This window comes from Staurois parvus, unplaced genomic scaffold, assembly GCF_062004578.1.
Source record: "Staurois parvus isolate SC_StPar_1 unplaced genomic scaffold, SC_StPar_1.0 ptg000237l, whole genome shotgun sequence".
Taxonomy (NCBI): domain Eukaryota; kingdom Metazoa; phylum Chordata; class Amphibia; order Anura; family Ranidae; genus Staurois; species Staurois parvus.
In genome coordinates, this window is record NW_028318033.1 from 4,557,382 (window position 1) to 4,574,281 (window position 16,900).

A 16,900-nucleotide genomic window follows, 5' to 3' on the forward strand; every position below is an offset into this window, starting at 1 on the left:
AAACTGCATACAGTATCTCACAGAAGTGAGTACACCCCTCACATTTTTGTAAATATTTTATATCTTTTCATGTGACAACACTGAAGAAATAACACAGGACATGGTTTAAAATATATTTTTCTTCCATGTGGGCTGCCTTGCTAAAGAAGCTGAGGGTAAAGGTGATGGACTGGCCAAGCATGTCTCCAGACTTAAACCCTATTGAGCATCTGTGGGGCATCCTCAAACGGAAGGTGGAGGAGCGCAAGGTCTCTAACATCCACCAGCTCCATGATGTTGTCATGGAGGAGTAGAAGAGGACTTCAGTGGCAACCTGTGAAGCTCTGGTGAACTCCTTGCCCAAGAGGGTTAAGGCAGTGCTGGAAAATAATGGTGGCCACACAAAACATTGACACTTTGGGCCAAATTTGGACATTTTCACTTAGGGGTGTACTCACTTTTTTTGCCAATGGTTTAGACATTAATGGCTGTGTGTTGAGTTATTTTGAGGGGAAGGCAAATTTACACTGTTATACAAGCTGTACCTTCACTATTTTACATTGTAGCAAAGTGTCATTTCTTCAGTGTTGTCACATGAAAAGAAATAATAAAATATTTACAAAGATGTGAGGGGTGTACTCACTTCTGTGAGATCCTGTATGTATACTTGCATTAACTGCATAAAGTGGATATAAAAAGTCTACACACCCCTGTTAAAATCTCAGGTTTCTGTGATGTAAAAAAATTAGACAAAGATAAATCATTTCAGAACTTTTTCCACCTTAATGTAACCTATAAACTGTATAACTCAGTTGAACAACAAACTGAAATCCTTTAGGAGGTGGAGGGAAGTAAAAATAAAAACTAAAATAATATGGTTGCATAAGTGTATACACCCTTAAACTAATACTTTGTTGAAGAACCTTTTGATTTGATTCCAGCACTCAATCTTTTTGGGCATGAGTAAATCAGCATGGCACATCTTGACTTGGCAACATTTGCCCACTCTTTCTTGCAAAAACACTCCAAATCTGTCAGATTGCGAGGGTATCTCTTGTGCACAGCCCTCTTCAGATCACCCCACAGATTTTCGATCAGATTTGGGTCTGGGCTCTGGCTGGGTCATTCCAAAAGTTTAATATTCTTCTGGTGAATCCATTCCTTTTTTGATTTGTCTGCATGCTTTGGGTCATTGTCATGCAGAAAGATGAAGCTCCTCTTCATGTTCAGCTTTCTAGCAGAAGCCTGAAGGTTTTGTGCCAATATTGGCTGGTATTTGGAACTTTTCATAATTCCCTCTACCTTGACTAAGGCCCCAGTTCCAGGTGGAAAAAAAACCAGCCACAAAGCATGATGATGCCACCACCATGCTTCACTGTGGGTATGGTGTTCTTTTGGTGATGTGCAGTGTTGTTTTTATGCCAAACATATCTTTTGGAATTATGGCCAAAAAGTTCAACCTTGGTTTCATTACACCATAACACATTTTCCCACATGCTTTTGGGAGACTTCAGATGCGTTTTTGCAAAATTTAGTCAAGCTTGGATGATTTTCTTTGTAAGAAAAGGCTTCCATCTTGCCACTCTACCCCATAGCCCAGACATATGAAGAATACGGGAGATTATTGTCACATGTACCACACAGTCGGCCACACAGAATCTGAGGCTGTTGTGTTTTGAGAAGTATCTTGGGGCAGAGGATGCTAGGGCAATCTCTGAGGTGGTTTGTTCCGTCTTTAGTGACAGAAACCTAATAGGTTAAGTACGCCTCATGGGACCTTCTAGGTTTGTCGCTGAGTTATCATGCTTTTGCTTTGCAGTTTCACTTGCAGCAGAAGTCATGGGTTCATTATTGTAAGACACCCGACTGGTTTGTGAGCCCTAAACCAAATGGGGATGTGAGGTCTAGCTTAGATCTCAAGGCACTAAACTAAATTTTTAAAACGTCCTTCTGTTTCGGATGGAATCGGTTCGATCAATGGTGGCCTCTGTGCAAGAGAGAGATTTTGGGTGTCCATAGTCCTCAATGATGCATATCTTTGTGTGCCTTTTTTTTCAGGCTCAAAGGTTTCTCCGATTTGCTGTAAAAAAAAAAAATAAAAAAAAAATAAAAATAAAAAAAATCGGCATTTTTGTTTTTTGACACTGCTTTTGGGCTGGCCATAGCCCCACAAGTGTTCACAAAGCTCTTAGTTCCAGAGCTGGGCTTGCTAAGGATGTGCGGGGGGGGGGGGGTATCAATCTCAGAATACCTCAGTGATCTTTTGCTCAGGGTTTTGTCCCCACGAGAGAGAATACTACCCAACACCATCCTGGAGATTTGGGCAGTACACCTTGCTCTGGATTTCTGGACGAGCCAGTTGCAGAGGTAGGTTAGGGTTTGGTCTGACAATGCCACAGCAGTGACGTATATCAACCACCAGGGTGGAACCATGAGTCATGTGGCTCAGGAAAAGGTGAACCACATTCCATGTGGGGCTGAACAGCATGTGCCATCTCTGTTGGCAGTACATGTTCCAGGTATAGAAATCTAGCAGGGTTTTTTCCCCTAGAGGTCAGCGGCTAATACCAGTCCCTGCATCCCAAGACGTTCTTAGAAATCTGCCAGTGTGGGGAAACTCTGGATGTGGATCTACTGGCTTCCAGGTTCTACAACAAGTTAGACAGGTCCAGGATGAGAGTCCCACTGTCAAAAGGGGTAGATGCACTGGTAACATCTTAGGGACCAGTTCTCCCTAATCTTTGACTTCTACCGATTCAACTATTGCTGTGTCTTTTGTGCAGGATCTGGGAGGAGGTAACACTGATATTAGTGGTAGCCCAGCCTAGCCCAGGAGGGCTTGGTACACCGACATAGTGCATCTGGCAGTGGATGCTCTTTCAACACTTCTGGTCTGCCCAGACCTATTGTCTTGGGTCCAGTAATGTATCCTTCTTTACAATCACTAGGATTGAAGGCTTGGCTATTGAAGCCCAAGCCTGGAAGGATTGGGGGGGTCTTGGGTTCAGTTATCTCTGCACTGTTGAGCGCCAGGAAGCCAGCTTCAGGGACCTCCCATTACAGGACCTGGAAATCTTATATGTCTGGTGTGAAGCCAGAAAGTTGCACCTGTGGAAATATGATTTGGAGATTTTTTTGTCCTTGGCCTTAAGTACCATTAAGGGTCAGATAGCGGCTCTATTCATTTTATGCCAGAGGTCGCTGTTTCTCATTCCTTGATTCGTACTTCATAAAGGGTATAACGTGGATGGTCTCCTCTGTCAGGCCACCCTTGTGTTCTTGGAGCTTGAACTTGGTCTTGGCTGTCCTTGCAGAAGCCACCCTTTGAACCAATTCAATAAAGTCCGTTAGACCTTTGACTCGGAATGTGGCTTTTTTGGTTACTATCACTTCAGCAAGCAGTGTCAGAGCTGGCGGCTCTTTCATGTAGGGAGCCATTCTTGGTCTTGCATCATGATAAGGTGATGTTGCATCCTCATCCATCTTTCTTGCCTAGAGTGGTTTCTAGTTTTCACTTGAATCAGGACAGTGTCTTACCTTTTTTTTTTCCTAGGCCACAGTCAGCAGGGGAAGGATCGCTTCATATTCTGAATGTAGTTCGAGTGGTCGGGATTTACTTGAGTTTGGCGGCACAAGTCAGGAATCCTGGTTTGTGCTGCCAGGAGGGTCCAGGAAGGGCAGGTGGCATCCAGGTCACCTATTTCTTATAGGATCTGCCAGTTAATCATTCAAACCTATGGTTTGAAAGATTAGGTATAACTCTTTTGGGTGAGAGCGCATTCTACCAGGAGTGTGGGGTCATCTTTGGCTATCCGCCATCAGGCGTCTATGGCTCAAATCCCCATCACAAAATGTCCCAATTCCAGTCCGAGTGTAAAGCATGTCTAACCTAAAAACTTTTTGTTTTGTTACAGTACAAAATAGTTAGGTTTTTTTTATGTCCATTCTTTTGGGAAGGTTTCCCTTCATTTCCTGCCTTGGAATCATTACAGAAAGTGAGAGGAACTCTCTCCAAACTGAACAGAAGCCCCTCACTGCAGCCTTACATTGTAGCTTAACAACCGTCCCTACCAGGAATTGTTTTTGGACACCTCCCTCCACCAATGACAACCTTAAAAGCAGTTTAGGAGATATTCTCTGCTGCTGCAGCCAGTGACATCAGGCATGTACTCTGAAAGGACAGCATACTCATGCCATCCCTTCAGAGATCTGTGCTGCAGGAGTGGAATCCTCACAGCTTGGCCATTCAAGACTGGAAGCAAAACTGGGTGAAGATGGAAGTCCTGGCAGTGGTGACAACGTGCTGCTGGAGGGCTTCATTTTAAGGTAAATCTTTCATAATGTGCTACTATGCAGTGCACATTTATAATGTTACCTTGCAGGTGGACATTTTTTTTTGCAAAACATTTTTATTAAAATTTCACAAGAAAACATACATGTTATTCCGCCACATGCGGGCTTGCAATAAAAGCAGTTATCATGTATAACAGGGAAAACAAAAAATCATAATAAACACAAACATACATGAAGACAAAGGGAATGCAGTTGGAGTACCTATTATTAATTCACCAAGAAATTAGTACAGATGGTCACATAAGGAAGGGACTGAGGTGGGACACCTTGAAGATCAATAGCTTGAGGAGGCTAGGGGCAACTGTTCAACCACGAGGTCCAGGGCTCCCAGTCGGAGTCAAAGATCGAGATTCGTCCCATCCAAAATGCTAAGGCACAATGATAAGAGTAATGGAGTTTAACAAGCACTAAAGCTTCAGAGGCATTGAGAGCATTCTGGGCTTTCTAGTGCCGGGCTATTATGAGCCTGGCAGTGATAAGGAGATGTGTGGTAACTATGCGAGCAGAACGAGGGACATCCTCAATGCCCAGGTTTAACACCGCCAAGGCAGGATTGGGAGTGATTTGTTAGCGTACTACGTCTGAGAGTACTGCAAAAATTTAGTTCCAGAAGCTGACAACACTTTTACAGGCCCAGAAAATGTGGATAAGATTGCCAACTTGTCCACACCCACGCCAGCATAGTGGGGACTGAGGCAGACAGAATTGGGCGAAACGATAAGGGGTGAGTGTCAGGGCAGGGGCCGAGGAACGGACAGGCAGGCCTAACAATGTAACGCACTGGCTGACGACAACCACCACCCACAGACCGAAGTCCCTCAGGGCGCGGAGTCGAAGTCCCAGGCTGCCCTTCACCAGGGCCCCTGATGGTGGGGATGGACTTGACGCAGCCAGGAACCAGGTCGCGGCCCCCGAGACACCTCAGCTGCGGTAATGGCCGCCGCCAATGGCGTGTAGCTGGTGGAAGAGACAAAAGAGTAGTCAGACAAGCCGGGTCAACAACAACAGGACAAAACAGTACAGGACAGCAGACGAGAATCACAGGTCACGAGCCGGGTTCAGCAACAGAGGGTCAGATCAAAGGAGAATACAAAGAATAGTCGAGTCACAAGCCGAATCAGATACCAGGAGAGTCACAAGAGTCAGAACAGAGTAATAGCAACACAAAGACACAAGACACAAGTGCAAAGAGCATGTGCGGGCCACAGGTTTATATGTCATCAGCCACACCCCTCTGGGGGATGGACCACAGAGACCTGAAGGCATAAAAGGATTCCCACCATGCACAGCAGAATCCAAGATGGACGCCAGCACATGGAGTAACATAACCTCAGGGAAAAGGTAGGACCTTGACAGTGAGGTACCAACGGAGAGATATTTTCTGAGTTAATTCCCAATGCTGTACACAGTGTGAGGCTGTAAAAATTAATTTGAGAGTGTTCTTCCATTGGGAGGGAGCAAAGGAGGAGTTCAAATCTTCTTCCCAGCGTAAGAATTTTTTTTCTTTTCAAACAACTTTACTACTGCTTTAAAGTTTGGGTTTTCCTGGCATTTGCTGTTCCAGTGACAAATCGACAAAAAAATTAGATGGGTCACACAAAGAACTATTGCATACTGTAAATCTGAAACTCCAAAAATGTACAAAGACTTCTTAAGAATTAGTTTTGGATGGAGTATGGAAGAGTTAAAGCCTAACTCCAGGTTTGAATAAACTTTAAATTGTTCATTTAGACCAAGCTGCTGCTCTCTCCTTCCCCTGTAATGTACATCAGTCACTTCTGACAATTTTCCCTGACACCAGGCAATCTTTACAGACAATCTGACAGTTTTTCCTGACACCAAAGCACACTGCTTGTGATTAGCAGCCTCAGATGTGCATGTTTCCCAATGAGACTGTGTTGAGGGGTGTGTGTCCATTCCCCCCAATCAGGGTCAGATTACACTCCCCTCTCCGCTCTGCAGTGTGAAATGTGTGACATCAAATCCATGCTCCTTGGAAACTAAGAAATGTGATCTGATCTGTCTACTTTGGAAGGCTCTGGAGGAGAAAGGGCTGGTGTCAGGAAAGGCTTGTTCATACTGCAGATAAAGCTCCCGATGCATAAGAATGCGCATGCACAGACCAGCAACTAGCCGGACAAGAATGAGCATGCGCACTCGCACATACAGGTGCACACTTGTTACCAAGACTGGTGCCAAATGGCCTATTTAAACAGGACTACTGCACTAGCTTCTGTGAGATCCTGTATGTATACTTGCATTAACTGCATAAAGTGGGTCTAAAAAGTCTACACACCCCTGTTAAAATCTCAGGTTTCTGTGAGGGAAAAAAAATGAGACAAAGATAAATCATTTCAGAACTTTTTCCACCTTAATGTAAACTATAAACTGTATAACTCAGTTGAACAACAAACTGAAATCCTTTAGGAGGTGGAGGGAAATAAAAATAAAAAACTAAAATAATATGGTTGCATAAGTGTATACACACTTAAACTAATACTTTGTTGAAGCACCTTTTGATTTTATTCCAGCACTCAGTCTCACTCAGAAGCTTTCTGAGAAGCAGATGAATGCACAGATTTCCACATGGCAAAAAATAGTCTACAAACTTTGCTTAGCAAAATAAAACCGTGAGAAAAAAAAAAGTAGAACTTAGGATGGTGGTCATAAGCACAAAAGAATAATGAAAAATAAGGGGAGGTAAGTTTCCAATTGTTGTAGGTAGATTCTGCCCATGTGGAGAAAGAGGCCGGTTAGGTTTGCTTGTCAGAGATGAAGAAGTGGAGGAAGACTACTAGAGAATGGTTAGCACACTCTGTTTATCCATTAGAATGCAAATGATATGTGGAGGAGAAAGATAGGGCAACTCCCAAATGGGAACAGAAGATCTTCCAAAAATGAGAAATTAATTGAGATGCTTAATCTGAAAGAATGTCTGCCACAAGGCCATCAGACCTGACTACTCCTTATGTGAAAAGGGTGGACAGTTGTTGGCAGAAGTCAGGCAGGGTAATACCACAAAATGGTCCATTTCACTAAATCTAGCTCCATCCAGATGACAGTCTTGTCTCAGAGAGAGGCTAGTCAAGGATGAAGTCCATTGAGAGATGTTTTTATTCCAAGGACATTCAGAAACAGGTAATGGTAACAGCATATCAGGAGGCTTAATCCTGGAGGATTATGAGTGTGCACCAGTCTTGCAGGCTCTGACCTAGGCAGCAGCATCCTTCCTGCATATCCATTGTGTAGGGTTTGTGATACTTTACATTTTGTTCTGCAAAATAGCGAGAAACATGCATAGTTTCACCTATAGCAGCTGCCTTTCCCTAGTATGCCTACTGGTATCTGAATTCCCTCAGGACTTAACGCTCAGTACAACCAGGATGCTCCCCAGCAACCCTCAAAGAGAGAGTTCATGTACCATGTCAGACAACTTCATGGCGCAAACAAGGTTCATGACAGGCACCATATGTAGGAGTGACCAGGACTGATGACTGGTTGGATGCTGTGTGTGCAGCAGTCAGTGATGACAAGCGGTGGGCAGAGACAGAGCATGTTATCCAAGCAAGGGAAAAATCAGGCAGCAATCAGTAGTGTATGCATTATCCAGGCAAGGGTCAGGGCAGGCAGCAATCATCAGAGTAAATTGTATCCAAGAAAGAGGTCAGGTGACAATCAGGAGAATTAACCGTATGCTGCAGGTCAGGCAAGGGGTACGGCAACACTACCAATCCAAGACAAGGCAAGGTACATGGCTTGTGATGTTTAAATAGCATGCCATAGCACCACAAGCCAGTCACGAGAGTGCATATACCAGCCAGTGAAAGAGGAGGACACAATGCTCAAAGAGACAGACACTAAAGTAGCACCTGCAGTACCAGGAGGAGCAGTGGCGGCTGTAAAAAGAGGGAGCGCACCAGAAGCTCTCAACATCCAGGCAGCTTCGCACGTGGACATGTTTTCAACAGTGAAGGACTCTGACTCATACTAGGTCTTTGACTGGTTAGAAAACCTTTTAGCTCAAGAAAGTTTTTAGACTGCTATCATGCCTTAAAAAGCAGGCATGCTGAACTGATACGTATCTACGGGAAAGACCAGCACTCTAACTCAACCAAACTATGTTGCTTTTTGAAGGTTTACTGTACTTCATCAATATATTACAACCAATGTAAAATGCAAGTACTCATCCCGGTGGATTTGACTGGAATCAAGTTGATTTAAATCACGATTTAAATCACTAGTGAAAAGGCTTGATTTAAATCATAATTTTTAAACAGTGACTATCATCTTGGAAACCACTAAGCAACTTATTCACTCCCTGGTTATATCTCGCCTTGACTATTGTAACTCCCTCCTCATTGGCCTACCGAATCGCAGGCTATCTCCTCTTCAGTCTATCATGAATGCTACTGCCAGACTTATCCACCTTACCAACCTTTCTGTATCTGCCACCCCTCTCTGCCAATCCCTCCACTGGCTTCCCATTGCCCAACGGATAAAATTCAAAACATTAACAATAACGTATAAAGCCATTTATAACTCTGCCCCAAATTACATCAACAATCTTGTCTCTAAATATCACCCAAACCGTACTCTCCGTTCCTCGCAAGACATCCTGCTCTCTGGCTCCCTTGTCTCCTCCTCCCATGCTCGTCTCCAGGACTTTTCCAGAGCTTGCCTCATCCTCTGGAACTCTCTACCCCAATTTTCAGACTATCGCCTACTCTGCTCATTTTTAGGCGATCTCTGAAAACCTATCTCTTCAGGGAAGCCTATCCTGCCCTCAGCTAATAATGGAATCTTCTACTCTTCCAACCAGTTCATCCCCCACAGTTACTACCTTTTGTACCACTAGCCCCTCCCTCCTAGATTGTAAGCTCCAAGGAGCAAGGCCCTCCTTTCCCTCTTGTATTGAACCATATTGTTGCTGTATTGTCTCCCATTATATTGTAAAGCGCTGAGCAAACTGTTGGCGCTATATAAATCCTGTATAATAATAATAATCTCTGTGTCGCAGCGGCTCCTCCTTTGACCTCCTGTTGACTCATAGACAGTCCCATTCACTTTAATGAGATGGCTGGTAATGCGGCAGTGACACAACAAGGTGAGGGAAGTGGCGGCAGCAGGGGAGTGGATGTCCGCTAACGGGTGCTGCTATAATGGATCTAAAATGACAGGTGCTCTTTAAATGTAAGAAATCTGACTCATTCTTGCTCGTAGTTAGAATCTTTAATATTTTCAAACCAAATGAAGGTTTCCTTTTTAGAATAATAAGCTGTCAGGTTGGTAAAACAGCGATATCAGAACCGATTTTAGGTTAATAGGTCAATCACTCATAGCTGGAGAAATACTCAAATTCTTTTATTTCATGTTTTTTCTCATGGTTACTGTGAAATTGTGTGAATGCATCAATGCAGTGCATGCTATCTCAGCTTGGATTCATTGAATGAGTTTACCTAAAATTTAAATATTGTAGAATATACACCTTCATGCTCCTCAAGCTCCATTTCATGCTGAATAAACTAAATTATTAGTTATTCTTAAATAGAAAACTATCTTTAGATAGATTTTTACTGCAAAAGCATTTTATTTAAATTAATTTGATAAAAATAAAAAAATATCTGATTTAAATAAAAATAATCCAAATTAAATTTTTTTTTTAAATCATCGATTTTCCACCCTGGTACTCATGCATCAATAAAGTTTTGTTTGAACTGAGTTTTTATTGTTATCTTATGCTGCACAACTATATATATATATATATATATATATATATATATATATATATATATATATACATACATACATACACTTTACAGTATACATTGTAATAGTTTTTAATTGTGACCACGATCGGCAATATTTGGGATATATTTTTGTCTGCGTCCTAGGCGTGACTTACTTTGCTAACTGCACTGCTAACCGGACCCCTGATGAAGAGTTCTGACACATAGTGTAGAGCTTACTCATAACATTATCATGAATGCCGTGGGCTGTGAGAGTTGCCGGGGGCTGTGCCATTATTCTGTTGGATGTATCACGCTGAGCATAGTGTATGCTGTTTTTTCTTCTTTCCCTGAGTGGCATATTTTTTCGTGGAGCTGATGAATTACTGAAGTTCCTGGGAGTGTGTCTGAGCCATCTAGTGGTGTGGAGTTCCAGAGGTGTATTCCAGTCACGGGCTGTTGTGCTTGTGGGTTCTATCCATCCATGCTTTAACTTCCTCCTATATTTAGAGGTCTTCCTGGTTGGTAAGGAGTTTGTGTTTTTGAAGGTGGTGGAGCACTTTGGAAAGCACCAGCAGTGGCTGGAATATTTCACCAGTCTGTGATGTTATATGGACTGAATTCATTCATAAATTTTTAATTACTTATGCACTACCCACTTGTTGCACTTTTGGTGTGTAGGTAATGTATTGATATATTTATCATCATATGTCAATTATGAATTAGTTTATGCATTTATTTATTTTTACATCACAGTATATCTTGCATTCAGATATTGGGTTGCAGCAGTCTTTATTATTAATTTTGACACAGAGCATAGGTGATGGATTAATTACTTCATAGGGTTATACCGCCCCCTACAGGAGTAGGACCCAAGGCAGAAACAAGAAGCTGAGCCCCCGCTGGTAGTAAACCCCTTCCCTGGTATAGGCAGCTCAGTTTGTTACAATGTACAAAGTACCATGTAAGAAAACAATGGAGTGGTGGGTACTGTGTCTGTCAATGAACTCAAGGAACTGGATTTTACAATAACAAAAAAATCATGTTTTCTCTTTCATTCATTGGCAGACACAATCTCTTCATATTCTTGACCATAGGAACATCCCAAATCAGTGTCTTAATGGGGGGTAGGAAATCAGGAAGAACATGCAACAACCACCACTAACCACCCAGAACAGAAACAAGAACTTAAAAACAGTGGCCTGCAAAACCCTTCCCTGCAAAACATGCATCCAAAGATGCCCAAACATCATCTTTGTAAAACATGGTAAAAGGTGAGCACAGACGACCAGGTAGCCGCCTTTCAAACTTATGACACATATGCCTGATGTCGGAATTCTTAAGACACGAATCACCTCGGTACAGTATGCCGTGATGGGGAAGGGAGGAGCCCGACCATTAATGGCGTAAACCTTAACAACCATAAGCCTGACGCAGTGAGACATTGTGGCAGATGAGGCCACAGGACCTTTTTTGGCCCATCTGCATTCCCAAAAATAGAATCTGTCCTCCGGAAGGAAGCCATAGCAGACAGGTACATTCAAACTGCTCGAACCACATCCAGGCAGTGCAGCACAGAGCAGGCTCCTTAAGATGTAACATGTGTGGACAAGGCAGGACAACATCCTCATTTGGGTGAAAATCACCTTCAGCAGGATGGAGGGATGCTGATGGAGAACAACCTTATCTCCAAAAGGAGACTTAGAAAACAAGGCCGCCAGCTCTGACACACCTCGTGTGGACATGAAAGCAACCAAGAAAGGGAACTTCTTGGAGGAGCAAGCAAGGGAATATCCCTACTGGGAGGTTTCTGAAGAGCCGACAGAACCAGATTTAGGTCCCATGGCAACAGAGACAGCCCTGGAGGAGCCACATGTCAAACCCCCTGAATGAAAGAACAAACCAAAGGAGTGCGTGGCAAGAGGGCAATGAAAGAAAATCGCAGTAGCAGAAACCTAAACCTTAATGGTTCTCAAGGTAAGTTTCTGCTCCATGCCACGTTGAAGAAAATACACAAACCCAAGTTACAGAGAAGGAATGCGGGTGCAAGCTTGCGGCCTCACACCAAGAAATGTAGGCCTTCCAGGCACAATGATAAATCCTCCTAGAGGTGGATTTATGTGCCTTCAATATGGTGGGGGGCACCAAGCCCAATAACCTCCTATCTCTCAGAACCTGGTTTTCAATAGTCAAAATGTCAAGCAGGATGAAAGATCAGTCCTTGGGACAGAAGATCCTCCCACAGGAGCAGCTGCCAGGAGACTACTGCAATCAACCTTACCACCCTGACGTACCAGGCTCTCCGAGGACAAACTGGTGCCACCAGAATGACTGGGATCCCTTTGGCCTCTATCCTGCACAGTAAGAGAAGGAGCAGCTTGAGAAGAGGAAAGACAGAAATGATCTGATAATGGCTCCAGGGCACCACCAGCGGGTCCCTTGTTCTTGCCATGAACCTCAACATCTTCTTGTTGAGACAGGAGGCCAGAAGATTCATGTCCGGGGTGCCCTATCACAGACAGATCTGATTAAATATGTCCGGATGCAGAGCCCACTCTCGTGATCCAGTCTGATAACTGAGGTAGTCACCAATTTACTACGCCTGGAATGAAAACATTGGAGAGAGCCCGCACATGGAGTTATGCCCACCAGAGAATGAGTGAGGCCGCCTGCACTGCAGTCAACCTCCTTGTCTCACCCTGATGATGGGCACAGGATGAAGCTGTGGCATTGTTTGACCGGATCCTGACTGGGCACCCTCGAAGCAGCTCTGTCCAATAAGTTTGGCAAAAGTCTGATAGCCCAGACCCCTAGGAAATGATAGCTGAGACTCATCAAGTGTCCAAAAGGCTGTGAGCTGACCTGTGACCTGGAATTCACCCCCCCCCCCATCCAATGGATATGGAAAAATGACTTCCCAGCCAAAAGAGCCAAGGACCAAAGCCACCAGAGTAGGGAGGTCCTTGCCATCTGTCCCATGCGTATCTTGTTGCTCAATGATGCAGGGACTTGTCCCAGTTGGATAGACTCTCCCTCCTCCTTGGAAAAAAAAAAACTATAGAACCACAGGTCACACAGGGTGTCAAGACCTTACTCCTACATGAAGCAGAAAAAATACTGAGCTGCCTATGGCAGAGGGAGGGGGTAACAACCAGCTGGGGCTGCCCATAGGCGGTGCTCAGCCTCTTTATTCTGCCTAGCGTTCTACTCCTGTAGGGGGTGGTATAACTCTTTGGTCAAGTATATGAAGAGGCTGTGCCTGTCAATGAACAAATATATATATCGTTTAGTGCCCTTTTATGCAGGCCATAGACGGGACGTTTATCGGCAGAATTGTCGGCCGAACAAATAATTGGCCGATATTCACACCGTTAGTGGGGCAATGTCGGTGGCCGATTTTCGCGGTTCTTCTTGTTTCTTTCTATTGGTCATGCTGGAAAATCTAAGAAAAACGGCCGTTTTTCGTAAGCATTGGTGGCAGCAATGACTGATTTTTCGTTTATCGGCCGACAATTCGGCCGATAAACGTCCCATCTATGGCCAGCATTATTGAATATTATTTAGCACCAAGCTTTGGTGCACCACCTACCACACCTACTGCAAATACTGATCAATTAGGAAACCAATCACTTTAAGTGGACAATAGTAAGAAAGTGGAGGCAAGAGAGAGAAGTGACTGACTCTATGAAATGCAAAAATCTTACTAATGGAGTCCCATAGAGACATAAGCTGGTAAATAGCCTCCATCATCAACACAAAAGTGAAAAATCAGTTTTGGGTGGCTGTCCATTTAACATAGTAATACACAGTAGATCCTCTTTTTGAACATCCAAGAGTAGCCCGTGGGACTCAAAAGAGAAAAAACATGATGTTCCAGAAACAGCTAGATTTTCTACAAGATAAGGACTAATAGGAAATACTGAGACAAGGCCATGAAACAGAACTATTTATACTACAATCTTCCTATGGGAGCAATTTCTACATTAAAAACAAGATGATATACGCATAGCTGCCCAAAAATGTCCTTGTAAGAGGAGGCAAAGATTAACTCTATTTGAGAACAGAGGACACTTGTAATTCTAAGAAAGCAGTATTTTTCTTGTGACTGGACATACTGCAACCTTTTGTTGCAAATCTTTTAGAGGATCTACTGCAGGGCTCAGGAAACTAGTCGATATGATGGACAGATCTCAAATTTCCCATGCCACAAGCTTATGACTCCAGCTAATTAGCAAATGGTCACCTGATCCGCCCAGTTCCCATATGCTAGCAACAGGATGGCAGCCTCATCCTGGCCGGGAAATGTAAAACCACACTGGAGTGCCTCATTGGCTGGCAGCTCTCAGCCCAGGGTTCTCATTGGCTGGTGAGTTTCTTCAGTGACTAAAAGTGACTTTGGGAGCAAGTGGTTGTTTTGCAGTGGTGATAAGGAACGTGTGGAGTCTCTTCCCTGTGCCCCCTCCCAAGGGCCACACCTACAGCTCAGAGTTCAGTGTATAAAAGGAGGACATGCTGCTACCTGTAGTGCCCCACATCAGTTTGCTTTCCATTTAATGTATCTTCAACTTTATTATAAGCAATGTATTTTCTCAATGCTATTCTATACACATTAGGGTTGATTTACTAAAAATGTAGTGCAAAATCTGGTGCAGCTCTGCACAGAAACCAACCAGCTTCCATTTTTTTTGTCAAAGCTTAATAGAACAACTTGAAGTTAGAAGCAGATTGGCTACCATGCACAGCTGCATCAGATTTTGCAGTCTCCAGTTTTAGTAAATCAACCCCATTGTGTCCTGCTATGAAATAGTTTGAGATGGTATAAAACTGAGGATAGCAACTGGTTGATCACTATCTACCTGTCAATCGTGTCCAAGTGACAGGTAAATAGGAACCCCACTGTGCCAACAGCTCCTGAAATCTTACAACCTTTTTATTTTTTATTGGGGTCTTGCTAGGCTATCTACTAAAAAAGTACTGCACCCTGGTGATCTTTGATCTCTTCCACATTTTTGGGGTAGATCAGGGGTCTCCAAAGAGCCAGATTACTGTCCTTCAAACCTTATGCTGGTTGGACTGTAGCCAGTGGGAGAAGAATTTGTTCTGGCGTCAGTGAGAGTAAACAATGACCCATTAAGGGAAGTAATAGTGCCCCTTTGCTGGTATCAATGGGAGGAGTAGTGTCCCATCATTGGTGTCAGTGGGAGGAATAGTGCCCCATCAATGGTAATAGGGGGAGTAATATTGTCCCTTCGTTGGTATCAATGAGAGGAATAGTGCAACATCATTGGTATGAACCACTTCAATACGGGGCACTTTTACCCCCTTCCTTCCCGTGCTAATTTTCAGCTTTCAGTGCTCTCACACTTTAAATGACAATTGTGCGGTCATGCAACACTGTACCCAAACTGAATTTTTATCATTTTGTTCACACAACTACAGCTTTCTTTTGCCAGTATTTAATCACCACTGGGGTTTTTATTTTTTGCTAAATTAACTAAAAAAATCAAAAATTTTGAAAAAAAACACAAGTTTTTCTTTGTTTCTGTCATAAAAGTTTGCAAATAAATAATTGTTCTTCATAAATTTAGGCCAAGATGTATTCTGCTACATTTCTTTGGTGAAAATAACCCAAATCAGTATTTATTATTTAGACTGTAGGAAAGTTATAGAGTTCACAAACTATGGGATATATCTGAAAATTGATCAATCCTGAAGTACTGACAGACAATCTCATTTCTTGAGGCCCAAAAATATCAGAACAGTACAGACATCCCCCAAATGACCCCTTTTTGCAAAGTAGACAGTCCAACGTATTTCATGAGGCATGGCGAGTTTTTTGAAGTTGTAATTTTTTGTCATAATGTTTCGGAAAACGAAGAAATTAAAAAAATTATTTTCGCAATTTTTTTTTACATACTGTCAGCAGTGCAGTACAGCATCATCATATAGCTGGTGTGATGGTAATCAGGGACACTGACTGATGACAGTACGAAAAAAAAAAAGTATAATTTTTCTTTCAATTTTTTTATTCAATTTGTTCCCCTTTTTTTAAGATTTTTTTTCATATTATACTATGACCAAAGTAGTATAGTGTAACATAGTAACATTGTACTACTTTGGGGAAGTGATCAGTATATATATATATATATATATATATATATATATATATATTTTACACAATTTGATTGCTTATAGCAAAGAATTTCTTTGCTATAAGCAAGCATTTAACTGAATGAAATCAATTCATTCAGGTTTTTTTGTTGTGATTAGCTGTGACACAGATGGGCTGTGATTGGCCCAGCCTGAGCATGTAATTGCTGCGACCATTCACAGCTAGATACACTTGTATACAATGGATGGCATGAAAGGAAGCCATCCATTGTTTACAACTGTCATGTGACCTGCTGTTATTGGTCACAGCAGGTCACATGGTACTGGCAATGGGGCCGGTACACAGATCTGTCATCGGCCGTGTCCGAGGTACAGAGCCGGTGACAGATCTCGCCACAGCGAAGCACTGCGGGCACGGGAAGTGGTTAAGGGGAATAGTAGTGCTCCTTCTTTGTAATCAATGTTAGGAATAGTGCCCCATCCTTGGTGTCAATGGAAATATAGTGCCCCATTGTTGGTGTCAGTGGGAGGAATAGTGCCCTATTGTCAGTGTCAGTGGCAGGAACTATAACCCACTGTTGCTGACAGTGAGGGTAAAAATGCCCCAAGGGCCAGATAAAAGCAAGCAAATGGCCACGTTAAGCCCCTGGGTCATGGTTTGGAGACCACTGTGGTAGATTTTCACCTATCCAGGGTTGCCTACCCCTGGTGTAGACTAAAGAAACAAAGAT

General features: G+C 43.1%; 1 protein-coding gene across 3 annotated transcripts in view; it reads right to left on the reverse strand.

Annotated features, from left to right (window-relative positions):
* The window catches only part of SLC25A21 (solute carrier family 25 member 21), a 533,123-nt gene that overhangs the window by 476,587 nt on the left and 39,636 nt on the right, over positions 1–16,900 (reverse strand). The window lies entirely within an intron of this gene.